Raw genomic sequence first — 27610 nt, 5'->3', positions numbered from 1 at the left:
TATTCAAACAGTTACGGTAAAATCGTGATTTGAAGCTTTCCTGACCGCAGGAATCCATACTCTGTGGTTCTTTCGGTAAAGTCACGTAGGTAGAAAAATAGTAGATCACATTATTGATCTATTATTATCCATTATTTTGTCTACCTACGTGACGTTACCGAAAGAACCAAAGACTATAGCTACAGTATAATGCAAACCATGTCACTTCCAGGAATACCAAACCAAAGTATCATTCGCCATTAACGTCCTTATTAGTTCACCACATTTGTTCACTGTGCGTCTGTGTTGAAGTTCAAGCCAAACATCCAACGAACGCGTCATCAAGGGACATTCTGAAATAAGTTTTCTAAAGTCGCCTATTACCAACCAAAAAAAGCGATATCAAGGAAAAAACAAGTAAAATATATCGAGTAAAGTTGCAACTAGAGACTCATTCCAACAGGATCACTTGACCACGACAAGATTGTCAGGAATTGAACGCTCTCACAAACACTGCTCATCGCACCACTTCAGCAAGTAATCCGAGATCACAAACCACCACCTGCACGTGACTAAATATTAAAACAAACTGCAAAACTTGAGTATCAAAATCACTGATACAATCAATTGTAAAGTATTACTTTGTCTAAAACACACAAATGCACTCAATGTGGCTAAATAGGTATAACCAAACCCAACATATGTTTTCAGTTTCCCGTTGCTTTAGATTTGACTCTCGAGCCACTCCATTACATCCAGCCATCTCTCGGGATCCAACTGCATGGGATCGAAGGTGGAATCTCCTTCAGGACTCATTGCAGCACCTTGAATTTCACCTTTTGATTTCAGCTTCCTATCATCGTGGACCTTCTGATGCCTGTTCAGATTTGATGGCTGTGAAAATGCCTTCCCACACACAGGGCACAGGAATGGCTTCTCGCCCGTGTGTGTTCTCTTATGGCGTTTAAGGTCTGCTGAAAGTGAAAATGTCTTCCCACACACAGGGCACAGGAATGGCTTCTCGACCGTGTGTGTTCTCTCATGGCGTTTTAGGTCTGAAGAAAGTAAAAATGTCTTCCCACACATAGAACACAGGAATGGCTTCTCACCTGTGTGTGTTTTCTGATGAGTTTGAAGAGTTGATGACTGTGAAAATGCCTTCCCACACACGGGGCACAGGAATGGCTTCTCGCCTGTGTGTGTTCTCTTATGGCGTTTAAGGTCTGCTGAAAGTGAAAATTCCTTTCCACATACAGAACACTGGAATGGCTTCTCGCCCGTGTGTGTTCTCTGGTGTCTCTGAAGATGTGATGGCCGTGAAAATGCCTTCACACACACACAGAGCAATTGAATGGCTCCTTGCTCCCGTGTGCTAGGGGCTTCGGAGAGCGTATCTGCTCCATGTGACTGCTTCTTCTGAGCGGAGTAACAGTAGCGGGTGTTATCGATAATTAAAAGTATCCTATCGTCCGCGAGGATGTTAAGCGTTGCGTTTTGGGATTTCTTTAACTGCCAAAAGAAGAATGTCACTCGCGTTTATCTGAGACGCGAAAATAGACACTTACTTGGAGATTCACGGTGAATCGATGTCTGTAGCCCGTCTGAAGATGTCCCCACGAACTCGCATATTCACTCACCATACGAAGCAAAGTCGCCTAACTGTTGACACAGCAATTGTGTTCACCAGGCTACGTTGTCTCGCGGTAGAAGGCGATCAGCAGAGCGACGAGTCGAGCGTCCAGCCTCATCAAGTTCCCTCTCGAAATGGCCTTGAGCTCTGTTCTGAGCCGCCTTATAACTCCCATGCTAGGATCCAATCCTTTGTCTTTCAGGATTTTTGCATTCGATTGTTAATTTGGGAAGGTACAATCCGTATGTCTATTAACATACCGAATGGTAATGGGCACATTGTGTGTCATGCCTGAATATGTAGATGTATGTCAGTGTGTAATTGCGCGCTTATTTTGAAAAAATTGGATTAGCTCTGTAAAAACACGTTCCCCATGCCCTCCATTGTCCTCGAATTAAAGTGAATGCAGTCCCGTGGCGTTGCCCACAACCGCCGAGCTTCGGGGCTTGAGCACGTTCAGACGCGTAGTGACCACACTTACAACACAATCACTCTAACATCAGTAACCAAAACCCAATCTGGTGCATGGCCTCCGCTTGGTCTGGTTTGTATCCGTTATCACTCCGGAGACAAACAGAGAGGCGTGGTTCGGCCAGCCACCACCTCATTTGGCGCATCTGCTTTAATAGCTGCTCTCAAACAGCACTGTCACAAATAGTGGTTTATGGGCTAGGGTGTTAAGCGGACAATCCGTCGTTTTTATCAAGGCGTATGGGATAATAGACACCTCTGTTATCCCATAAACACAATACACAGCAGCGGGAAGGCTGCCTTGTTGGGGAGATGTAGTTTGGGTAAGGCGCTGTGACTGGAGTTAGGCGATGTGACTGGGTGATCACACGGATTCTGAAACATAGCAGAGACGATACGATCCACTGTGCTCCATTTCCCAACATGGACAACGACATTCTCAGTAAATCATGTGTATTGTACAGTAAGGGAAAAATGTATTTGATCCCTGCTGATTTTGTACGTTTGCCCAATGACAAATAAATGATCAGTCTTTAATTGTAATGGTAGGTTTATTTGAACAATGAGAGACAGAATAAAGATTTCTGGTTCCCAGGTGTCTTTTATACAAGTAAGTTGCTGAGATTAGGAGCACACTCTTAAAGTTAGTGCTCCTAATCTCAGCTTGTTACCTGTATAAAAGACACCTGTCCACAGAAGCATTCAATCAAACAGATTCCAAAGTCTCCACCATGGCCAAGACCAAAGAGCTCTCCAAGGATGTCAGGGACAAGATTGTAGACCTTCACAAGTCTGGAATGGGCTACAAGACCATTGCCAAGCACCTTGGTGAGAAGGTGACAACAGTTGGTGCGATTATTCGCAAATGGAAGAAACACAAAAGAACAGTCAATCTCCCTCGGCCTGGGGCTCCATGCAAGATCTCACCTCGTAGAGTTCGCTATTAACGTTGTAAAATAAATAACGGACAAGCAGTTGTTGAAAATAATGTTTTATTTATCTGCAAGAATATTCGCACTACTACAACTCGTATCGAAAGTTGATAATGTCCTATGTTCAAACAGTTACAGTACAATCTTGATTTGAAGCTTTCGTGACTGCAGGAATCCGCTCTTTGGTTCTTTCGTTAAAGTCACGTGGGTAGAAAAATAATAGATCACATTATTGATCTATTATTATCTATTATTTTGTCTACTTACGTGACGTTACCTAAAGAACCAAAGAGTATAGCTACAGTATAATGCAAACCATGTCACTTCCAGGAATACCAAACCAAATTATCCTTCCCCATTGATGTCCTTATTAGTACACCATATTTGTTCACTGTGCGTCTATTTTGAAGTCCAAACGATACATAAGACGAATGCTTCATCAAGGTACATCCTGAAATCGGTTATTTCAAGTCGCTTATTGACAAAGAAAAAACCTACACTATTGAAAAAACACGTTTAAAATGTTGAGTAAAGATGTAACAGACTCATTCCAACTTTAGCTCAACAGGAACACTTAACCACTACAATATTGTCAGCAATTGAACACTCACAACCACTGCTTATCACACCACTTCAGCAAGTAATCCGAAAACATTAAACCACCACGTCACGAAACTCAAAATAGGCGCGCAATTACACAATGAGATGCACTTACATATTCAGGCATTAAACACAATGGGCACATTACCATTTGGTATGTTAATAGACAGACGGATTGTACCTTCCAAAATTAACAATCGAATGCAAATATCCTGAAAGACAAAGGATTGGATCCTATGGGGGGAGTTATAAGGCGGCTCAGAAGCAGAGCTCAATGCCATTTCGAGAGGGAACTTGATGAGGCTGGACGCTCGACTCGTCGCTCTGCTGCTGATCGCCCTTCTAACGCGAGACAACGCAGCCTGGTGAACACAATTGCTGTGTCGACAGGTAGGCGACTTTGCTTCGTATGGTGAGTGAATATGCGAGTTCGTGGGGACATCTTCAGACGGGTTACAGACATCGATTCACCCTGAATCTCCAAGTAAGTGTCTATTTTCGCGTCTCGATTAAACGCGAGTGACGTTCTTGTTTTGGCAGTTAAAGAAATCTAAAAACTCAACGCTTAACATCCTCGCGGCCGATAGGATACTTTTAATTATCGATAACACAAGCTACTGTTACTCCGCTCAGAAGACGCAGTCACATGGAGCAGATACGCTCTCCGAAGCCCCAAGCACACGGGAGCAAGGAGCCATTCAATTGCACTGTGTGTGTGAAGGCATTTTCACGGCAATCAGATCTTCAGAGACACCAGAGAACACACACAGGCGAGAAGCCGTTCCTGTGTTCTGTTTGTGGGAAGGCATTTGCAAGGTCATCAACTCTTCAAGCTCATCAGAAAACACACACGGGTGAGAAGCCATTTCTGTGCCCTGTGTGTGGGAAGGCATTTTCACTCTCGTCAACTCTTCAGATTCACCAGAGAACACACAAGGGCGAGAAGCCATTCCTGTGCCCTGTGTGTGGGAAGGCATTTGCTCAGTCATCAATACGGAACAGACATAAGAAGGTCCACGACGATTGGAAACTGAAATCAAAAGGTGAAATTCAAGGTGCTGCAATGAGGCCTGAAGGAGATTCCACCTTCGATCCCATGCAGTTGGATCCCGAGAGATGGCTGGATGTAATGGATTGGCTCGAGAGTCAAACCGAGAGCTAGAGATGACTGAGAAATAATGTTGTATGTTGTTATACCTATTAATTCGGATTGAGTACGTATGTGTGTTTAATTTAGACCAAGTAATACGTTACAATTGATTATATCAGTGATTTTGACACTGTAGTTTACAATGTGTTTGAGAGTTTCGTTACTTGCAGGTGGTGGTTTGTTGAAGTGGTGTGACGAGCAGTGGTTGTGAGAGGGTTGAATTCCTGACTATTGTCGTAGTTAAATGTTCCTGTTGAGCTAAAGTTGAATTGAGTCTAATTACATCTTTACTCAACATTTTAAACATTTTACATAGTTTTTATTGGTTGGTAATAAGCGACTGTAGATAACCGATGTCAGGATGTACTTTGATGACGCGTTTGTTGGATTTTTAGCTTGGACTTCACCACAGACGCACAGTGAACAAATGTGGTGAACTAATCAGGAAATCAATAGGGAATGAAACGCTGACGCTTTGGTGTTCCTGAAATTGACATGGTTTACATTCAACTGTAACTGTTTGAAAATAGGACGTAACACACTTTTGATACGAGTTTTAAGTGAATATTTTTGCAGATGAATAAAAACATATTTTTAACAATTTTTTTGTCCGTTATTTATTTTGCAATGTTTAAAGCAAAAACGTGTAAAAATTTCAGGTGGAGGATCTCCGGCACACAAATCTGCCCTTAACCGGCAGCATATTGGCTGTCTACCCCATTAAGATATGTTCCTTGAGGGAAAGGTCCCCGTTGTTAATCGTTTCTCAACGTACCTGTCGCTAATCCCAAAGTATGCCGTGGATAAACTGTACTCTGTAACATGTAAACTGTAACAGTCTAAACGATAACACATTAACGACTATAACCTTGTTTAATAATGTATTACAACACAAATGGAGGTACGGTATTAAAATTTCATTAGAAGTATTTGAATCTCACTGTGGTCGTATTAAAATCGCGCTCTGCTCATATGCATGTGTAGTGTACGTGGAAGCGAACCGGAGGTCGGATATGCGAACTGGGGTGAGTGGAGGTGTGCAGAGTTAGAATCGCTTAAACATTATTAGAGTAACACTGTGCTCGAATGTTTGATATTTGTAAATGCGAATCGAGAGTCGCTAATGCGACTTGGGATATGCAATGATTAGAATCCCATTAAAACTATTAGAATCGCACTGTGGTAATGTTATAATCAGGATTTTGAATGCTGGATGAATGTTCCATCTCCTTGACATCGAATAGCACTCTACAATATCCGCATATATATGTTTAAATAAACGCGTAAACCCAATATAACCCCGTGATATTATTAATCGTTGCAATTGTAACGACTCCGGACTCAGACAATAGAAGGTTCTTTTGTTTAGGCTTTAACACGGCTTCGGACCCCGGCGTCACGATATAGCAACGACGACGAGGAGACAGCAACCAGCCACGACCCGAATCCCCACTAACACAGCCCCGAACCTCGTTCCTCCACCTCTCTTACTCTCGGCGTGAATCTCCCCCAACCCTTGGTCTCGCCTTCCCTTCTTGAACTCTCTCTATCCTGTTGTCACCACTTGTCCCTTCGTTGACGCACTGTCTGAACATCCCACCTCCCAACCTCTTAAAAAAATTGCCGTCTCGGCAAACAACAATTTTTAGAAGCCACGTGCGTCAGGGCAGCAGCTGTAGCAACATTTTCCCGACGCCCGACAATCACAATCTTAACGCTCATCTGTAAAGGGGTAAGCGGTGTGACCCTACTCACCCGACAACAACAACAACACGACAACATTAAAACAACAACAACAATAATCCTAACATGCTTCCACGTTGTCCACAGCCTTGAAGCGTTAGGCAGGTCCCTGGCTTCTTGTGAAGAATTTGGACCGGGCTCCAGGCACCGGTCCCTCGCACGTGGCAGATCCTCGAGGCACCCCGGGCCTCAGGGGCTGGGAAACTGTGGGCGGATCAACACATCTCCTTTGGCGTGCGGTCTCCGTTGTGGAGCGCCCCATCACGTCGGACACAGCAGACTTGGCCTGTACAGGACATGGGGATGAGCTGTCTGGGTGGGCACGGAGAAAGTTCCTCGTTATAAATCGTTTCGCAACGTTCCGGTCACGAATCAACGAAGTATACCAGGGATCACCTGTACTCTATAAGCACGTAAACTGATAACACTATAAACAATGACACTAAACATTAAACGACTATAAGCTATACACTTTTTCACGTATTCCACCATAAACGGAGGTACGGTATGAGAATGTCATTAGAATTATTTTAATCGCATTCTGCTCGTATGTATGTAAAGTGAACGTTCTATCGAATCGGGGGACAGATTTGCGAACTCTGGGTGGGTGCAGGGTTAGAATCGCATTAAAATTCCGAGAATAACAATATGGTCTCTTACAATGTTACTGTGCTTGAATGTATGTTATGGGTGGGTGGGTGAGTGGGTGTGTGTTTGGGTGAGTGGGTGGGTGGGTGCGTGAGTGTGTGGGTGGGTGAGTGTGTGGGTGGGTCAGTGGGTGGTTGGGTGAGTCAGTGGGTTAGTGGGTGAGTGAGTGGATGTGTGAGTGGGTAGGTGAGTGGGTGAGTGGGTGGCTGGGTGAGTGAGTGGGTGAGTGGGTGAATGGGTGGGTGACTGTGTGGGTGGGTGGGCGAGTGGGTGGATGTGTGGATGAGTGGGTGGGTGACTGGGTGGGTGAGTAGGTGGGTGGGTTGGCGAGTGGGTGAGTGTGTGGGTGGGTGTTTGAGCGGGTGGGTGAGTGGATGGGTGATTTGGGTGGGTGGCTGGGTGAGTGGGTGAGTGTGTGGGTGGATGAGTGAGTGAGTGATTGGGTGAGTGGATGGATGGGTCTGTGAGTGGGTGAATGGGTGAGTTGCTGGGTGATTGGGTGAGTGGGTGCGTGGGTGAGTGAGTGGGTGGGTGTGTGAGTTGGTGGGTGCATGAGTGTGTGGGTGAGTGGGTGGGTAAGTGGGTGGGTGGGTGAGTGTGTGGGTGAGTGTTTGGGTGGGTGAATGAGTTTGTGGGTGAGAGTGGGTGGGTGGGTGAGAGTGGGTGGGTGGGTGAGTGAGTTGATGGGTGGGTGGGTGAGTTTGTTAGTGGGTGAGTGGGTCAGTGGGTGTTTGGGTGAGTGAGTGGGTGAGTGGGTGAGTGAGTGAGTGGGTCAGTGGGTGCTTGGGTGAGTGAGTGAGTGGGTGAGTGGGTGCGTGAGTGAATTTGTGTTTGGGTGAGGGAGTGGGTGAGTGTGTGGGTGAGTGAGTAAGTATGTGTCTGGTGAGTATCTGAGTGATTGTCTGTGTGTCTAGACACTGCCTGCTACAAACCAGCACTTGCCCCTCCAGCTTGCTTGAGGCTACCGGTGCCACCTCTGCCTCTATCTCTGTCTCTGTTCGTTCACGTGGAATCTCAGCAGCCTCCAATCCTCGTGACTACTCCCCATTCACTCACCCACTAACTCACTCACACACCCACACACTCAGTCACACACTCACTCACTAACACACTCACTATCTCACCCGCTCACTCAATACTCACACACTCACTCACCACTCACACACTCACAAACTCACTCACCCACTCACACACTCATACACTCACTCACCACTCACACACTCACTCACCACTCACAAACTCACTCACCCACTCACTCACACACTCACTCACCCACTCACTCATACACACACTCACTCACACACTCCCTATCTCAGCCGCTCACTCAATACTCACACACTCACTCACCACTCACACACTCACAAACTCACTCACCCACTCACTCACACACTCACCACTCACTCACACACTCACAAACTCACTCACCCACTCACTCACACACTCACTCACCCACTCACTCACTCATACACACACTCACTCACACACTCACTCACAAACTCACACACTCACTCACACACTCACTCATACACACACTCACAAACTCACTCACACACTCACTCAGACACTCACTCACTCAGAAACTCACGCACTCATACACACACTCACCCACTCACTCACACACTCAATCACACACTCACTCACTCAGACACTCACTCACCCACACACTCACTCACACACTCACTATCTCACCCGCTCTCTCAATACTCACTCACTAACCCACTCAATCACCCACTCACTAACCCATTCACCCACTCACTCACACACTCACTCACCCACTCACTCACTCAGAAACTCACTCACTCAATCACAAACTCACACACTCACTCACACACTCACTCATACACACAATAACCCACTCACTCACACACTCACTCACTCAGACACTCACTCACTCACTCAGACACTCACTCACCTACATACTCACTCACACACTCACTCACTAATTCAGACACTCACTCACTCAGACACTCACAAACTCACCCACTCACTCACACACTGACACACTCACTCACTCAGACACTCACCCACACATTCACTCACTCTATGAGTTTGGGTCTCTGTGTATTTCTATGAGTCTCTATGTATCTTTAGATATCTCTAAGTATCTGTACATATCTCTAGATATCTCAAAGTATGTCTAAGCATCCCTAAATATCTGTATATCTCTATATAGCTCTAAATATATATATATATCTCTATTAATCTCTAAGTACCTCAAAGTCTCTCTACATATCTCTAAGTACCTCTATGTTAGTTCTCCGGGAAACTCTCCATTTGCACATTCCACGCCCTGGAATCAGCTGATCCCTTCCCACGAGGTGCACACACAAACAGATATATACAGTATACATTATAGTCAGCCTGCAGTGTCTCTCTCTCTCTGGCTCTCTCTCTCTGTATCTCTGTCGTCTGTCTTTATCTGTGTCTCTGTGTGTACAGTCACAGCAGACCCAGCTATACCAGCAGCATCAGTGAGTGTGTTAATCTGTCTGTGTGTGTCTGTGTACGTCTGTGTATGTTAGTGTATTTCTGTATCTGTGTGTCTGTGTGTGTGCGTCTGTGTGTGTATGTGTCTGTGTGTGTTTATGTGTGTTTGTCTGTGTGTGTGCCTGTCTGTATCTGTCTGTGTGTTTATCTGTCTGTATCTGTCTGTGTGTCTGTGTGTTTGTCTGTGTTTGTGTATGTGTGTGTGTCTGTGTCATTGTGTATGTGTGTGTCTGTATGTCTCTGTGTGTGTCTGTCTGTGTCTTTGTGTGTGTCTTTGTTTTGTGTATGTCTGTGTGTGTCTGTGTGTCTGCATGTGTGTCTGTGTCTTTGTGTGTGTGTCTGTGTGTGTCTGTGTGTGTGTCTTTGTGTTTATGTGTGTCTGTCAGTATCTGTCTGTGTGTCAGTGTGTTTGTCTGTGTTTGTGTGTCTGTGTTGTTTGTCTGTTTGTGTCTGTGTGTGTCTGTGTCTTTGTGTGTGTGTCTGCATGTTTCTGTGTGTCTGTCTGTGTCTTTGTGTCTGCCTGTGTCTTCGTGTGTCTGTGTGTGTTTCTGTGTGTCTGTGTGTGTGTCTGTCTGTGTGTCTGTGTGTGTCTGTGTGTGTGTCCGTATGTGTCTGTGTCTGTGTGTGTGTCTGTGTGTGTGTCTGTGTCATTGTGTATGTGTGTGTCTGTATGTCTCTGTGTGTCTGTCTGTGTCTTTGTGTGTGTCTTTGTTTTGTGTATGTCTGTGTGTGTCTGTGTGTCTGTCTGTGTGTGTGTCTGTCTATGTGTGTCTGTGTGTCTGCATGTGTGTCTGTGTCTTTGTGTGTGTGTCTTTGTGTGTGTGTCTGTGTGTCTTTGTGTGTTTGTGTGTCTGTCAGTATCTGTCTGTGTGTTTATCTGTCTGTATATGTCTGTGTGTCAGTGTGTTTGTCTGTGTTTGTGTGTCTGTGTTGTTTGTCTGTGTTGTTTGTCTGTGTTTGTGTCTGTGTGTCTGTGTCTTTGTGTGTGTGTCTGTGTGTGTCTGTGTCTTTGTGTGTGTGTCTGTGTGTGTCTGTGTCTTTGTGTGTGTGTCTGTGTGTGTCTGCATGTTTCTGTGTGTCTGTCTGTGTCTTTGTGTCTGCCTGTGTCTTCGTGTGTCTGTGTGTGTTTCTGTGTCTGTGTGTGTGTCTGTCTGTGTGTGTCTGTGTGTGTCTGTGTGTGTGTCCGTATGTGTCTGTGTGTGTGTGTCTGTGTGTGTGTCTGTCTGTGTCTGTGTGTCTGTGTCTGTGTGTCTGTCTGTGTGTCTGTGTCTGTGTGTGTGTGTGTGTATGTCTGTGTGTGTGTCTGTGTATGTGTGTGTTTGTCTGTGTGTGTGTCTGTGTGTGTGTGTGTGCATGTGTGTCTGTGTGAGTCTGTGTGTGTGTCTGTGTGTGTCGTTGAGTGTGTGTGTCTGTGTGTGTATCTGTCTGTATCTGTCTGTGTGTGTGTCTGTGTGTGTCTTTGAGTGTGTGTGTGTGTCTGTGTATGTATGTGTTTGTCTGTTTGTGTGTCTGTGTGTGTGTGTCTGTCTGTATCTGTCTGTGTGTTTGTCTGTGTGTGTATCTGTGTCTGTGTGTGTCTGTCTTTGTGTGTCTGTGTCTCTTTCCGTCTCATAGAGTTCCGGGATCGATACCGACGACCTCCTGCGTTCCAGGCGAGGTAGTCAACATCTTCCAATAACCCCTTAAGGCTCCGCCCCCCTCACCCTGGCCTCGCCCCCTTTCTTTCGCCACGCCCATCGCAACGACCCCCTCAGATTGACGATGGGGGGAGTAGACAAGGACCATCAGCCAATCGCGTCGCTTGGATCCGCTGGGGGGCGTGGCGGTCCTTCCTATGAGGAGGGGCTCAGGTGAGTGAGTGGGTGGGTAATTGGGTGAGTTGGAGGGTGAGTTGGTGAATGAGTGGGTGGGTGAATGAGTGAATGGGTGAGTGAGTGGGTGGGTGAGTTGATGGATGGATGAGTGGGTGGGTGACTGAGTGCGTGGGTGAGTGGGTGAGTTGGAGGGTGAGTTGGTGAATGAGTGGGTGGGTGGGTGAATGAGTGGGTGGGTGACTGAGTGGATGGGTGAGTGAGTTCGACCTCACGATCCAATGACGCATTATTACAGCTGATCCCCGCTGATCACCGCTGATCACCCACTGATCTCCCCCCCCCCCCTACCGCGTGTGAGTGATCTTCAGGGCCGGTATCTCCATCCTGGGTCTGCTCCTCGCCCTCTCGCTGGGACTTCTCTTGTGCTGCTTCTTGAGGACGAGGAAGAGATGGTGGAGGAGGTGGTGGGTGGGTGGATACTCTGAGCTGATGGAGCAGCACCAGCTGGTGAGTCAGTCAGGGTGGCAGGGTGAGTGGGTGGGTGAATGGGTGAGTGAGTGGGTGGGTGAGTGAGTGGGTGGATCGGTGAGTGGCTGGGTGAGTGTGGTGGGTGAATGGGTGGGTGGCAGGGTGAGTGGGTGGGTGGGTGATTGAGTAAGTGAATGGGTGAGTGAGTGAGTCAGTGAATGGTTGAGTGGGTGGGTGAGTGAGTGGGTGAGTGCGTGGGTGAGTGGGTGGGTGGGTGAGTGGGTGTGTGGGTGAGTGTGTGGATGATTGGGTGGTTGTGTGGATGGGTGAGGTTCACGATGGGCGTGTCGTTGGCTCCGCTCCAATTGGCTTTCGTGCGCAGATGGCAGGCGACCCTCCTGGCGGCCAATTGGAGACGGGGGGGCGTGGCCTAGTGCCCACGGCCCCCGCCCACAAGGGGCGTGGCTTCGAAGCGACCAATGAGGTGCGTGTGCTGATACTCACTACTATTGACAGCACTTGCCCCTACAGCCTGCTAGAGGCTACACGGGGAAGCTTTGCATGTGTCTGTATTTAGCAGAACTTGCCCCTACAGCCTTCTAGAGGCTCCCTGGGGGAGCTTTGCCTGTGTCTGTGTGTAACTGCACTTGGCCCCTACAGCCCTGCTAGAGACTACCTGAGGGGTGCTTTGCCTCTGTCTTTGTGTCTGCAGATTTCGCCTCCTCCATACGAGAAGACAGCTCCACTGGATTCACCACCGCCATATCCAGCTCACAACACAGATTCACCACCTGTGGTGCCACAACTGCGGAGCAGCTCCACAGGCACGGCGACTCCCTCCCGGCCCCCCGCACTAAACACGCCACCCACACGCAGCGCACCCACGTAGTGTCCTGGCGGGGGGTTGCCTGGCACATCGGGTTTTAATCCGAGGGGCCCCTAGGTGGGAGAGTCCCGCGGTTTCCCGGTGCCAGGAGATTGGCCGACCCCCACAGGACAGGTTTACATTGTGGTGTACACTAAATTGGCTTAAAAATTGTACGGACGCAAAGCGAAAAGGTTCCCTGGGCCAAACGCAATGAGCTACGCACAACATTGGGGGGAGGACGGAGGGTGGAATGTTTGGCATAGAGACCAGACCCGAAAGCTGAAGCTACTGGGCACGAGAGAACAATGGGTAAGGGGTGAAAAGAGCAAAAAAAAACCTGAGGCACAAACTCATAAAACGATGGGTGGAGGTGTAGCGGACGCTCCAGGTCAGGGCGAGGCATCACTTGCAAATCGAAAGGTCGGCGCGTGATTGGCTGCGTGACGCGACGCCCCCCTCGCCCCCTGCCCCCCTCCCCCGGCCTTTGAAGTTGATGACAGGGGCAGCTGTCTACAGCCTGTCACGACTCACTCCCTGCTGCCGTCCTGCCTCTTCAAGCCGCTCGCAGCGTCCGTGTGATGCCAGCGAGTGCTGCTGCGAGACAGCGATTGGGCAAAGTCTTCTCTCGTCCTTCTCCCTCAGACTCACTCAGCGTCCATGGGACACCGCGGGTCCAGTTTCGAGGCACGTGGTAGGACGTCTGAGTAGCTGGGTTCACAGGCAGAGTTTACGCTGGGCTCCTCTCGCGAAATATTCCTCCTCCGGGTAATTGCGTATTCGGTGCCATTTAATAAACTCTCGCAACAGAATATCGGTGCAGTGTGATCTCTCTGTGTGTGTGTGTGTGTCGGGGCAGAACCTCGGCGTGGCGTCTGTGATCTGTGTCCGTTGCCCCGTCTGCTGTGGAGCGACGGTGAGCCCGGCGAGTGATTGGAGCGAGCGCGTTTACACGGCGCGCTTTACGCAGCGAGTTCGCATTACGCTGCCGGTTTCCTCCGGCGGGGGGGGGTGCCGTAGCGCCGGCCGTCGGGGCAAGCGCGAGCCCGCAGGGGAGCGCCTCCGTGTTCGTCTTTGTGTGGCGGTGGCTACGTGTGCGTGTGGGAGATTTGCCCCGTGTAGCGGTAAGCCAGCCGTTCAGGTGTGTCGCTCAGAGAGGGCGCGGGGGAGCGGAGCGGGGTGGACTCCGCTCACGCGGAGCGAGGAGGTGGACGTCGGAGCCCACATATTGGTGTCAGAGGTGGGATGACCCCCCACACACTTGCCAGGGAAGAGAGGCGCCCCACCCCAAGTGAAAGTAAGGTACGTGTTCACCGGGCGAGGGATACCGTAGTGGAGATCGTTTGCCCGGAACCTCAAGTATACAAAATATTTCAACGGTTGGACGGACGCGCAAGCACTGCAGCAGCTAAATATTAATTTGGATGGGCGGACAGCCGACTTTGTGGAATCGCTACCCACAAGCGCGCAAGCCCATTGGGGAGAGGTAATGCGCCGCATCCGCCGACGCTTCTGCGCGTGTGACCGTGAGGAGGCAAAGGCAGCATTCAATTAACGTCGCACGTCAGCCCGGTGAGGACCCCCGCAACCACGCCGAGGTCGTGCCCTCGCTAACGCAGAGCGCACGCCCGGGGTACGCAGCCGGAGATGATTGATGACCTCGCCGCAGAGAAAGTTCCGGAGTGTCTGATGAGCACGGCGTGGTGGCAGCCAGATGCGAACTGCCCGTATCCCCCACTTAACACCCTTGTTGAGCGCTACCCGGAATGGGTGGCAGGGATACAGACGGGCATCAGGGATATACGCGAGGAGGAAAACCAAAACATGTACAAACTGCGGTCTATGTGGAGGTAGTCCAGTCGGAGGTGGGAGGACTGGGCAGGTGTCTCAGTTAGAGGCAGAGCTCGAACAAATGAGCACTGGGAGGGGAAAGGGGGAGTGAGCAAAGGGCTTCCCATGGAGCCACCACCCTTCCCCGTGCGTGCTATATATGCGACCAATGGGACCATCGCGTGAGAGACTGTCCCCAGATTGCCCGTGCTAGACAAGCGTCAGGGTTAAGCACCAAGGCCTCCCTAGAGAGGGGACCACCGAGGGGTGCAATCGACGTGGTCCCAACACAAATGAACTGTAATGATTATCAGTTTAACACGTAGCAGGCTTTCGCGACCAATATTATTCATAATGAAGGTTTTTGGTGGGTTAGATCGCGTTATCTATAAATGTGTCGTAATGATAATGGCGAGCGAGTGACCCCCCAGGCAGATGCCGGCAACAACACCCAAGAACGCGGCGACTTTGGGCGACTGGCTGCGGGAGCTGGTGGCGGGAATCGCGGGGGCCACGTCGCTGGTGGAAGGGCAGGTGAACAGATGGTGTACCCAGATTCTGCTGGACAGGGGGCAGTAGCCTCACTCGTGAGCGCAAAACACTGCAGCGTGGTCGGGGTTGACGTGGGCCGCCTACAGGCACCTTGATCGCGTGCCGCACACTGCAAGCGGAGCTGGGATGGGACTGCTGGGGAGGGTCACGCTCGAGGTCCATCTCGGACACCAGGTGTGTACTCAGGAGTTCTATGTGTCGAGCGTGTTATTACACAAGTGTATTGCAGGTACCGACCTCCTGGTAAATTTGGGGCTCAACGTGCAGCCCCGCCAGCGATGCCCCACCGTGGAAGGCAGCGGGGAGCGGATTCTGTTCCTGGGACAAGAGCCGGATCGCCCAAGCTTCACACCCGTGGCCTCTATCCCGGTGTTGGCCATCACCGTCGGGCCTCTCACGGAGATGCTGGTGCCGGTGGCAGCACCCTCCACCGACCCCACACACCGGCCATCGGGTGAGGTAATGCCGACTCCTCGCTCAGAGTTGGCGGCACGGTACGGGGCTGTGTGGTCGGCCACACTGGTAAACGCGGACGGGGGCCGACTGTTTACGCGGTTGTTTAACCCCCACAGTACCCCAGAAGCGCTGCGACGGTGTAACCGCGGCAGCTAGCCACAGTACAACCACTGTACGCGCGCCACTCTAACAGCTCGGTATTTGCCCTCTGGGCTGAGGAGCCCTGGCGCCCCGAGGGCAACCAGGACCCGGCCTGGCGAGTCGGCCAGACTCCCAGAGCCGAGGTCGTCCCCCTGCTTGACGCGCTGCATGTACCCTGGGCAGATTTACCCAAGGGGGAGGCTGATCAGCTGTGCGGGTTACTGCGGGAGCACGCCGACGTGTTTAGTGAGCATCAGAATCAGAATCAGAAAGGGTTTTATTCGCCATGTAAGTTCACACCGGCACGGAATTTACTTTGGCAGGATGGTGCATACATTCAACATATAGGAATCTAAAATCTTAAATAAGTTTTAAACAAGTCTTACTATAATAAGGGTTAAAAGTCTAACACCAAGGGGCTGAAGTATATAAAATTAAATAAATATCGAATACAAAATCGCTTTAAGATATAATTGAAAAATAAAAAATATAAATAGGGTAACATAGTTAATATCGGCAAGGTGTCGTTATGATAGATCAAATGTTAAAAACAGTGTTAGCCCTTGGCCTTGTTTAACAGGCCAGCCGCAGATGGGAAGAAACTGTTTTTATGGCGTGAGGTTTTGGTCCTGACGGACCGAAGCCTTCTGCCGGAGGGGAGTAGCTGAAACAGAGAGTGTCCAGGGTGGGAGGAATCGGCCATAATCTTCCTCGCTCGCCTCATGGACCTTGTCGTGTGCAGGTCCTCGAGGGTTGGTAGATTGCAGGCAATCACCTTCTCAGCAGTGTGGATGATACGCTGCAGTCTGCTCTTGTCCTTGGTAGTGTCAGCAGCGTACCAGACGGTTATGGAGGAGGTGAGGATGGATTCAATGATCGCTGTATAGAATTGCACCATCTGCATATCCTACCCCTGGTTCGCATATTCACTTACCATACGTAGGACCACAGTGTGGTTCTAATACGAGCCGAGTTTGATTCTAATACCATTATAATCCCATACCTCCATTTATGTGGTTTTACACTATGAGAGTTAATCGAATTTTAACACGTTGCAATCATCAGAAAACACACGGGTGAGAAGCCATTCCTGTGCTCTGTGTGTGGAAAGGCATTTGCTCAGTCATCAATACGGAACAGACATCAGAATGTCCACGATGATACGAGGATGAAATCAAAAGGTGAAATTCAAGGTGCTGCAATGATTCCTGAAGATAATTCTACCTTCGATCCCATGCAGTTGGATCCTGAGAGATGGCTGGATGTAATGGAGTGGCTCGAGAGTTAATCCAAGAGCTAGGGATGAGTAAATAATAATATTGAATGAGGTTTACCTATCAAGCCGGATTGAATAATTTTAAGTGTTTCTTTTAGACAAAGTGATACCTTTACAATTGATTACATCAGTGATTTTGACACTTTAGTTTTACAGTGTGTTTGAGAGTTTTGTGATGTGATCGTGGTGAATTGCTGAAGTTCCATGATGAGCAGTGGTTGTGAGAGGGTTTAATTCCTGATCATTGTCACGGTTAAGTGTTCCCGTTGAGCTAAATTTGAAATGAGTCTGTAATGACATCTTCACTCATAATTTTTAAACGTTTATTTTAATTTTATATGGCTTTTTTGGTTTGTAATAAGCAACTTTAGAAAACCGATTTCAGGATGTACATCGATGACGCGTTCGTCTGATGTACGGCTTGGACGCACAGTGAACAAATGTAGTTAACCAATAATGAAATAAATGGGGAATGATACTTTAATGATTTGATATTCCTGGAAGTGACATGGTTTGCATTGTATTGTAACTGTTTGAGCATAGGACGTAATAAATATTCGGCACGAGATTTTACGTAAATATTCTTGTACATGAATAAAAACGTATTTTAACAACTGTTTGTCCGTCATTTATTTTAAATAGCAAAAACGTGTGGATCCGAGTTACAGGTAGAGCGTCTCCATCACACAAGTCTGCCCTTAACGAGCAGTACCTTGGCTGTCTCCCCATCACCATGTTCCTAGAGGGGAATGGTCCCCGTTATAAATCGTCTCGCAGCATTCTGGTCCCTAATCCCGAAGTAAACTGGAGATCACCTGTACTGTGTACCATGTCAACTGTAACACTATGAACGATAACACTAAACATTAAATGACTATAAACTGGTTTTATGATTTTCTAGCGGTAATTACCCGGCGTTGCCCGGGCGAAAAAGACAGACACACACATCGACCTACTCAAACAAACATTTACCCACACACACAAAGACATTGACTTACACAGACACACATATGGAGTCACAGACACACATAGCTAGGCTCTCACACACACATCGACCTTAGCACACATATGGACTAACACACACATATATCGACTTAGAGACACACACATGGACACACGCACACACATCGACTTAAACGCACACAGACACATATGGACTTACACACACAGACATGGACTTTAGATACACAAACATGAACTAACACACGAAAATATCGACTCACACACACACACACGCATTGACTTACATACACATATATGGATATGTTGTAGGTCATCGGTTATAATATTGAGCTGAGATTTGAGCGACTAAAGTGTACTTTGTTTCAACATTACTGAGTTTAGGTTTGTGCCAGCGGGGCTAAACGAATACTACTCATGAATGAACTCACAATGTTTAATGACATAAATTATAATAATTTTGGTTGATTAAGTAGAACCAGTCACCTTTCTTGTCTAGACGCATTCTAAATCATGTTTATCCGATCCTAATCCAGTTCGCATACACAAATGACATACATACATATTATAAACATACATACGAGCATGGTTCGCTTGCACGTACACTATACATACATATGCGGAGAGTGTGATTCTGAAACGATCACATTGTGATTCTAATACTTCTAATGATATTCTAATATTGATTTGAATCTTTCGTGACTGCAGGAATCCATACTCTTTGGTTCTTTCGGTAAAGTCACGTAGGTAGAAATAAAACAAAATGAATCACGACGTTTCGGACTCAACTCAAGCGCCCTTCTTCAGGTGAAGATCGTGATAGTCGCGATGTCTGCTACAGACATCGTTTCTGGTGCTTGTGTTGCGTGAGAAACGTCGTGATGTATTCTGTTTTATTTCTACCTACATGACTTTACCGAAAGAACCAGAGTATATATTTTCAAATGCTGTCCCTCGGTTTATGGTGTTATAATATATTTTTTAAACTAGTTTATAGTCGTCCAAAGTTTAGTGTTATCTTTAAAGTGTTACAGTTTACATGTTTTAGAGTACAAGTGATCCCCTGTATACTTCGGAATTAGGGACCGGTAGGTTGCTAAACTATTTGTAACGGGAACCTTTCCCCTCTAGGAACACGTGTTGATGGGGGAGACAGCCAACACGTTGCCGGTTAAGGTCAGACTTTGTGTGACGGAGATGCTCCACCTGAAACTCGCTTCTCACGTTTTTGCAACAAAGATTGTAAAATAAATAACGGACAATCAGTTGTTAAAACTAAAATTGTATTCAAATGCAAGGATATTTATGTAAAAACTCGTATCGAAATTTTATTACGTCCTATTTTCAAACAGTTACTGTTAAATGTAAACCATGCCAATTCCAGGAATACCAAAGCGTCAGTGTATAATTCCACACTGATTTCCTGATTCGTTCACCACATTTGTTCACTGTGCGTCTGTGGTGAAGTCCAAGCTAGAAATCCAAGAAACGCGTCATCAATGTACATCCTGACATCGGTTATCTACAGTCGTTTGATCAGAGTATTTGATAAAAGTTTGTTATCCCATCACGGATCACCACTGGAACTCGCGCAACTACAGAAGCAGCAACAACAACAACAGCAGCACCTTCAGAGAGGCTGCGTCACGCGGCACCATCCAGGCGTGGAAAGGAAGAGCAGAGCCCGAATCGGCTGCCGCCACCCGAACATCAGCAGCAGTAGACATCGTGATTCTAGTAGAACCACATTGTTATAATACTCACTTTGATGCCATTCTAAACCGCGCACCTCCCAGGTTGCATTCACAACTCCCAATGTGAATCTACATAAAACATACACTCGAGCTCAGTGTAATTATAATACTACCATAGTGTTATTCTAATAATATTCATCCGATCCATATCCTGCACACCCCAGCTCGCATATCCGACCCCCTGTTCGCAAGTCCAAATGGTATACATACATATTACATGTATACGTTCACTATTATACATACATATGAGCAGTGTGAGATTGTAATATGACCACGGTGTAATAATAATACTTCTAATGCGATTAAAATACCGTACAACTGTTTTTGGTTTTATGAATGAATAAACTAGTTTATATATAGTAATTTTATGTTTTTGTGTTATCGCTTATAGAGTTACAGTTTACATGTCATACAGTACAGGTGATCCCCTGTAAACTTGATGATTATTGTTCCTAACTTTGCGAATCGATTTATAATGGGGACCATTCCCCTCCAGGAACACATGTTGATGGGGAGACAGCCAAGATGAAGCATGTTTAGGTCAGACTTGTGTGACGGAGATGCTCCACCTGAAACTCGGCTCCACACGTTTTCGCTATTAACGTTGTAAAATTAATAACGGACAAGCAGTTGTTGAAAATAATGTTTTATTCATCTGCAAGAATATATACACTACTACAACTCGTATCGAAAGTTGATTACGTTCTATGTTCAAACAGTTACAGTACAATCTTGATTTGAAGCTTTCGTGACTGCAGGAATCCACTCTTTGGTTCTTTCGTTAAAGTCACGTAGTAGAAAAATAAAATATCACATTATTGATCTATTATTATCTATTATTTGGTCTACCTACGTGACGTTACCTAAAGAACCAAAGAGTATAGCTACAGTATAATGAAAACCATGTCACTTCCAGGAATACCAAACCAAATTATCCTTCCCCATTGATGTCCTTATTAGTTCACCATATTTGCTCACTGTGCGTCTATTTTGAAGTCCAAACGATACGTGAGACGAATGCTTCATCAAGGTACATCCTGAAATCGGTTATTTCAAGTGGCTTATTGACAAAGAAAAAACCTACCCTATTGAAAAAACACGTTTAAAATGTTGAGTAAAGATGTAAGAGACTCATTCCAACTTTAGCTCAACAGGAACACTTAACCACTACAATATTGTCAGAAATTGAACACTCACAACCAGTGCTTATCACACCACTTCAGCAAGTAATCCGAAAACAAACCACCACGTCACGAAACTCACTAAAACTGTAAGGGGCAACATTACAAGCAAAATTACTCAATCCGGCTTAATAGGTTAAACCACATGCAACATTATTTCTCAGTCACCCCTAGCTCTCGGTTTGACTCTCGAGCCACTCCATTACATCCAGCCATCTCTCGGGATCCAACTGCATGGGATCGAAGGTGGAATCTCCTTCAGGACTCATTGCAGCACCTTGAATTTCACCTTTTGATTTCAGTTTCCAATCATCGTGGACCTTCTGATGCCTGTTCAGATTTGATGACTGTGAAAATGCCTTCCCACACACAGGGCACAGGAATGGCTTCTCGCCCGTGTGTGTTCTCTTATGGCGTTTAAGGTCTGCTGAAAGTGAAAATGCCTTCCCACACACAGGGCACAGGAATGGCTTCTCGACCGTGTGTGTTCTCTCATGGCGTTTTAGGTCTGAAGAAAGTAAAAATGTCTTCCCACACACAGAACACAGGAATGGCTTCTCACCTGTGTGTGTTTTCTGATGAGTTTGAAGAGTTGATAACTATGAAAATGCCTTCCCACACACAGGGCACAGGAATGGCTTCTCGCCCGTGTGTGTTATCTTATGGCGTTTAAGGTCTGCTGAAAGTGAAAATTCCTTTCCACATACAGAACACGGGAACGGCTTCTCGCCTGTGTGTATTCTCTGGTGTCTCTGAAGATGTGATGGCCGTGAAAATGCCTTCACACACACAGAGCAATTGAATGGCTCCTTGCTCCCGTGTGCTAGGGGCTTCGCAGAGCGAATCTGCTCCATGTGACTGCTTCTTCTGAGCGGAGTAACAGTAGCGGGTGTTATCGATAATTAAAAGGATCCTATCGGCCGCGAGGATGTTAAGCGTTGCGTTTTTAGATTTTGTTAACTGCCAAAACAAGAATGTCACTCGTGTTTAACCGAGACGCGACAATAGACACTTACTTGGAGATTCACGGTGAATCGATGTCTGTAACCCGTCTGAAGATGTCCCCACGAACTCGCATATTCACTCACCATACGAAGCAAAGTCGCCTAACTGTCGACACAGCAATTGTGTTCACCAGGCTGCTTTGTCTCGCGGTAGAAGGGCGATCAGCAGAGCGACGAGTCGAGCGTCCAGCCTCATCAAGTTCCCTCTCGAAATGGCCTTGAGCTCTGCTTCTGAGCCGCCTTATAACTCCCCCCATAGGATCCAATCCTTTGTCTTTCAGGATATTTGCATTCGATTGTTAATTTTGGAAGGTACAATCCGTATGTCTATTAACATACCGAATGGTAATGTGCCCATTGTGTTTCATGTCTGAATATGTAAGTGCATCTCATTGTGTAATCGCGCTTATTTTGAATAAATTGGATCAGCGCTGTAAAAACACGTTCCCCATGCACTCCATTGTCCTCGAATTAAAGTGAATGCAGTCCCGTGGCGTTGCCCACAACCGCCGAGCTTCGGGGCTTGAGCACGTTCAGACGCGTAGTGACCACACTTGCAACACAATCACTCTAACATCAGTGACCAAAATCCCGATCTGGTACATGGCCTCCGCTTGGTCTGGTTTGTATCCGTTATCACTCCGGAGACAAACAGCGAGGCATGGTTCGGCCAGCCACCACCTCATTTGCCGCAGCGACTTTAATAGATGCTCTCAAACAACACCGTCACCATTAGTGGTTTATGAGCTAGGGTGTTAAGCGGGCAATCAGTCGTTTTGGTATCAAGGCGTATGGGATAATGGACACCTCTGTTATCCCATAAACACAATACACAGCAGCGGGAAGGCTGCCTTGTTGGGGAGAAGTAGTTTGTGTAAGGCGCTGTGATTGGAGTTAGGCGATGTGACTGGGTGATCACACGGATTCCGAAACATAGCGGAGACGATACGATCCACTGCGCTCCATTTCCCAACATGGACAACGACATTCTCAGTAAATCATGTGTTGTGTACAGTAAGGGAAAAATGTATTTGATCCCTGCTGATTTTGGACGTTTGCCCAATGACAAAGAAATGATCAGTCTATAATTGTAATGGTAGTTTTATTTGAACAGTGAGAGACAGAATACAGATATCTGGCTCCCAGGTGTCTTTTATACAAGTAAGTTGCTGAGATTAGGAGCACACTCTTAAAGTTAGTGCTCCTAATCTCAGCTTGTTACCTGTATAAAAGACACCTGTCCACAGAAGCATTCAATCAAACAGATTCCAAAGTCTCCACCATGGCCAAGACCAAAGAGCTCTCCAAGGATGTCAGGGACAAGATTGTAGACCTACACAAGTCTGGAATGGGCTACAAGACCATTGCCAAGCACCTTGGTGAGAAGGTGACAACAGTTGGTGCGATTATTCGCAAATGGAAGAAACACAAAAGAACAGTCAATCTCCCTCGGCCTGGGGCTCCATGCAAGATCTCACCTCGTAGAGTTCGCTATTAACGTTGTCAAATAAATAACGGACAAGCAGTTGTGGAAAATAATGTTTTATTTATCTGCAAGAATTTTTACACTACTACAACTCGTATCGAAAGTTGATTATGTCTTATGCTCAAACAGTTACAGTACAATCTTGATTTGAAGCTTTCGTGACTGCAGGAATCCGCTCTTTGGTTATTTCGTTAAAGTCACATAGGTAGAAAAATAATAGATCACATTATGGATCTATTATTACCTATTATTTTGTCTACCCACGTGACGTTACCTAAAGCACCAAAGAGTATAGCTACATTTTGATTTAAAGCTTTCGTGACTGCAGTAATTCATATTCTTAGTTTTTTCGGTAAAGTCACGTTGAAGGGAAACAACAAAATAATAAAATATATAAATATATATAAAACAATAATGCAAACCATGTCAATTCCAGGAATACCAAACCAAATTATCCTTCCCCATTGATGTCTTTATTAGTTCACCATATTTGTTCACTGTGCGTCTATTTTGAAGTCCAAACAATACATAAGAGGAATGCTTCATCAAGGTACATCCTGAAATCGGTTATTTTAAGTCGCTTATTGCCAAAAAAACCCCTACAATATTGAAAAAACACGTTTAAAATGTTGAGTAAAGATGTAACAGACTCATTCCAACTTTAGCTCAACAGGAACACTTAACCACTACAATATTGTCAGCAATTGAACAATCACAACCAGTGCTTATCACACCACTTCAGCAAGAAATCCGAAAACATTAAACCACCACGTCACGAAACTCACAAAAACTGTAAGGGGCAACATTACAAGCAAAATTACTCAATCCGGCTTAATAGGTTAAACCACATGCAACATTATTTCTCAGTCACCCCTAGCTCTCGGTTTGACTCTCGAGCCACTCCATTACATCCAGCCATCTCTCGGGATCCAACTGCATGGGATCGAAGGTGGAATCTCCTTCAGGACTCATTGCAGCACCTTGAATTTCACCTTTTGATTTCAGTTTCCAATCGTCGTGAACCTTCTGATGCCTGTTCAGATTTGATGACTGTGAAAATGATTTTCCACACACAGAACACAGGAATGGCTTCTCGCCCGTGTGTTTTCTTGTGACTCTTAAGATGTGATGGCCGTGAAAATGCCTTCACACACACAGTGCAATTGAATGGCTCCTTGCTCCCGTGTGCTTGGGGCTTCGGAGAGCGAATCTGCTCCATGTGACTGCTTCTTCTGAGCGGAGTAACAGTAGCGGGTGTTATCGATAATTAAAAGTATCCTATCGGATGCGAGGATGTTAAGCGTTGCGTTTTTAGATTTCTTTAACTGCCAAAACAAGAATGTCACTCGCGTTTAACCGAGACGCGAAAATAGACACTTACTTGGAGATTCAGGGTGAATCGATGTCTGTAACCCGTCTGAAGATGTCCCCACGAACTCGCATATTCACTCACCATACGAAGCAAAGTCGCCTAACTGTCGACACAGCAATTGTGTTCACCAGACTGCGTTGTCCCGCGTTAGAAGGCGATCAGCAGAGCGACGATTCGAGCGTCCAGCCTCATCAAGTTCCCTCTCGAAATGGCCTTGAGCTCTGCTTCTGAGCCGCCTTATAACTCCCCTCCTAGGATCCAATCCTTTGTCTTTCAGGATATTTGCATTCGATTGTTAATTTTGGAAGGTACAATCCGTATGTCTATTAACATACCGAATGGTAATGTGCCCATTGTGTTTCATGCCTCAATATGTAAGTGCATCTCATTGTGTAATTGCGCGCTTATTTTGAATAAATTGGATTAGCGCTGTAAAAACACGTTCCCCATGCCCTCCATTGTCCTCGAATTAAAGTGAATGCAGTCCCGTGGCGTTGCCCACAACCGCCGAGCTTCGGGACAGCTTTTCTTAGAGCCAAGTCTCCATTGGTGTTGGACCTGAAGACTAGGCTCTAAGAAAAGCTGTCTCGAGTGTGGACCAATCAAATTCAAGGACAGTGCCAATATTATTATCAGAGTTGTCTTTTTTGTTTGCATTTTGACTGCTTGTGTTGTGGTTATTGCAAACATGATGCCTTGAATAAAGGTGTCAGTTTTTGTGCCAGTTAAAAGGGTAAAACCTATTACTATATCTTGTTTCTGGCAAAGGAGGTCTCATAAGGTCTGTATGTAATATGTCTGTATGTAATATGGTGCCAACCAAGGGTGGGATATGTGAAACGGAAGGTGCAGGATCAGAATAAAATAATGTGAACAACACTTTGGTCTATTATAATGACACTGTGCTCGAATCTATGTTATATGTAAATGTGCATCGTGAGTCGTGAATGCGGCCTGGGAGGTGCCAGATTTAGAATCGCTATCAAAATTATTAGAATTGTTCCATCTCAATGACACCGAATAGCAATATTCAGTATTGCTGTTGGGCGTGGAGCCTACGGAATCACGATATAGCAACGCCAATGATGAGACGGCAACCAGCCACGACCCGAAATTTCACAAAAAAACATTCCCGAACCTCGTTCCTCCCCCTCTCTTATTCTTGGTGTGAATCTTCCCCCATCCTTTGTCCCGCCTTCCCTTCTTGAACTCTCTCTCTATCCCATTGCCACTATCGTCCCTTAGCTGATGCAGTGTCTTAACATCAACAACAATATTTAGAAGCCACGTGCGTCAAAGCAGCAGCTGTAGCAAAATTTGTCCGACGCCCGAAAAATCACAAACTTAACGGGCAACTGTAATCGGTAAGCGGTGTGACCACACTCACTCGACAACAAAAACAAACCAACACAATAACCACGACAATGAATCGAATACACTTCCACGGTGTCCAAGGGAACCCTTCCATTGTTCGAGGGCTGGGAGTGGATCCTACTAACGCAACCTTGCACATTTTGACCTGGTTCTCGACACCGCTCCCTCGCCTCTGGTGGAATCTTGTTCCTTTCCGGGCATGAAGGGTTCGCACCACAGCTTTGAATAACGCGTACATTGATGACGCGTTATTTGGATGTATATGTTGGACTTCAACACAGATGCACAGTGAACAAATGGGGTTAACTAATTAGGACATCAATGGGGAGTGACATGGTTTGCATTGCTCTGTAACTGTTTGAGCATAAGACGTAATAAACATTTGTTAAGAGTTTTAACGTGACCATTATTGCAGATGAATAACAACATAACTTTCAACAATTGATCGTCCGTTATTTATTTTAATTTTTTTTTATATCAAAAACGTGTGGAGCCGAGTTTCAGGTGGAGCATCGCCGTCACACGAGTCTGCCCTTTTCACATTCGTCAACTCTTCAAACACATCAGCAAACACTCAGGGGCGAGAAGTCATTCCTGTGCATTGTGTACTGTGTGTGGAAATGCATGTTCACTTTCAGAAAATCTCAAACGCCGTAAAAAAACACACACGGGCGAGCAGCCATTGCTGTGCGTAGGAAGGAATTTGGACAGTCATCAAAACTGAACAGGCATCAGAAGGTCCATGATGATTGGAAACTGAAATCAAAAGGTGAAATTCAAGGTGCTGCAATGAGTTCTGAAGGAGATTCCACCTTCGATCCCATGCAGTTGGATCCCGAGAGATGTCTGGATGTAATGGAGTGGCTCGAGAGTCAAACAGAGAGAGAGAGGGATGATTGAAAAATATATTGTTGCATGTGCCTTACATATTAAGCCGTATTGAGTACTTTTGCGTGTTTATTTTAGACCAGGTAACACGTTACAATTTATTACATCAGTGATTTTGACCCTTTAGTTTTACAATGTGTTTGAGAGTTTCCTGACGTGCATGTTGTGATTTGCTGAAGTGGTGTCATGAGCAGTGGTTGTGAGAGGGTTAAATTCCTGATTATTGTCAATGTTAAGGGTTCCCCTTGAGCCAATGTTGAAATGATTCTGTAATTACATCTTTACTCGAATTTTAAACTTTTTTTAAGTAATTTTGCTTTTTTGGTTGGTAATAAGCAACTTTGGATAACATTTGTTAACTGTGCGTCTGACTTGAAGTCCAAGCCGTACATCAGACGAATCATCAATGTACATCCTGAAATCGGTTGTCTACATTCGCTCATTACTAACCAAAAAAGATGTATAAAAGAAAAACAATTAAAAAATATTGAGGAAAGATGTAACTAGCTCAACAGGAACACTTAACCACGACAAAGTCAGGAACATAGC

General features: G+C 46.2%; 1 pseudogene; it reads right to left on the bottom strand.

Moving 5' to 3' along the window:
* Nucleotides 1-585: 585 nt before the first annotated feature.
* LOC142907348 (uncharacterized) lies at nt 586-22527 on the bottom strand (annotated as a pseudogene).
* Nucleotides 22528-27610: the final 5083 nt, after the last annotated feature.

This window comes from Petromyzon marinus, chromosome 78 (assembly GCF_048934315.1).
Source record: "Petromyzon marinus isolate PM22_M1 ecotype Great Lakes invasive population chromosome 78, UKy_Petmar_22M1.pri1.0, whole genome shotgun sequence".
In the NCBI taxonomy this organism is placed as follows: Eukaryota; Metazoa; Chordata; class Hyperoartia; order Petromyzontiformes; family Petromyzontidae; genus Petromyzon; species Petromyzon marinus.
This window is presented reverse-complemented; position numbering and strand designations above follow the sequence as displayed.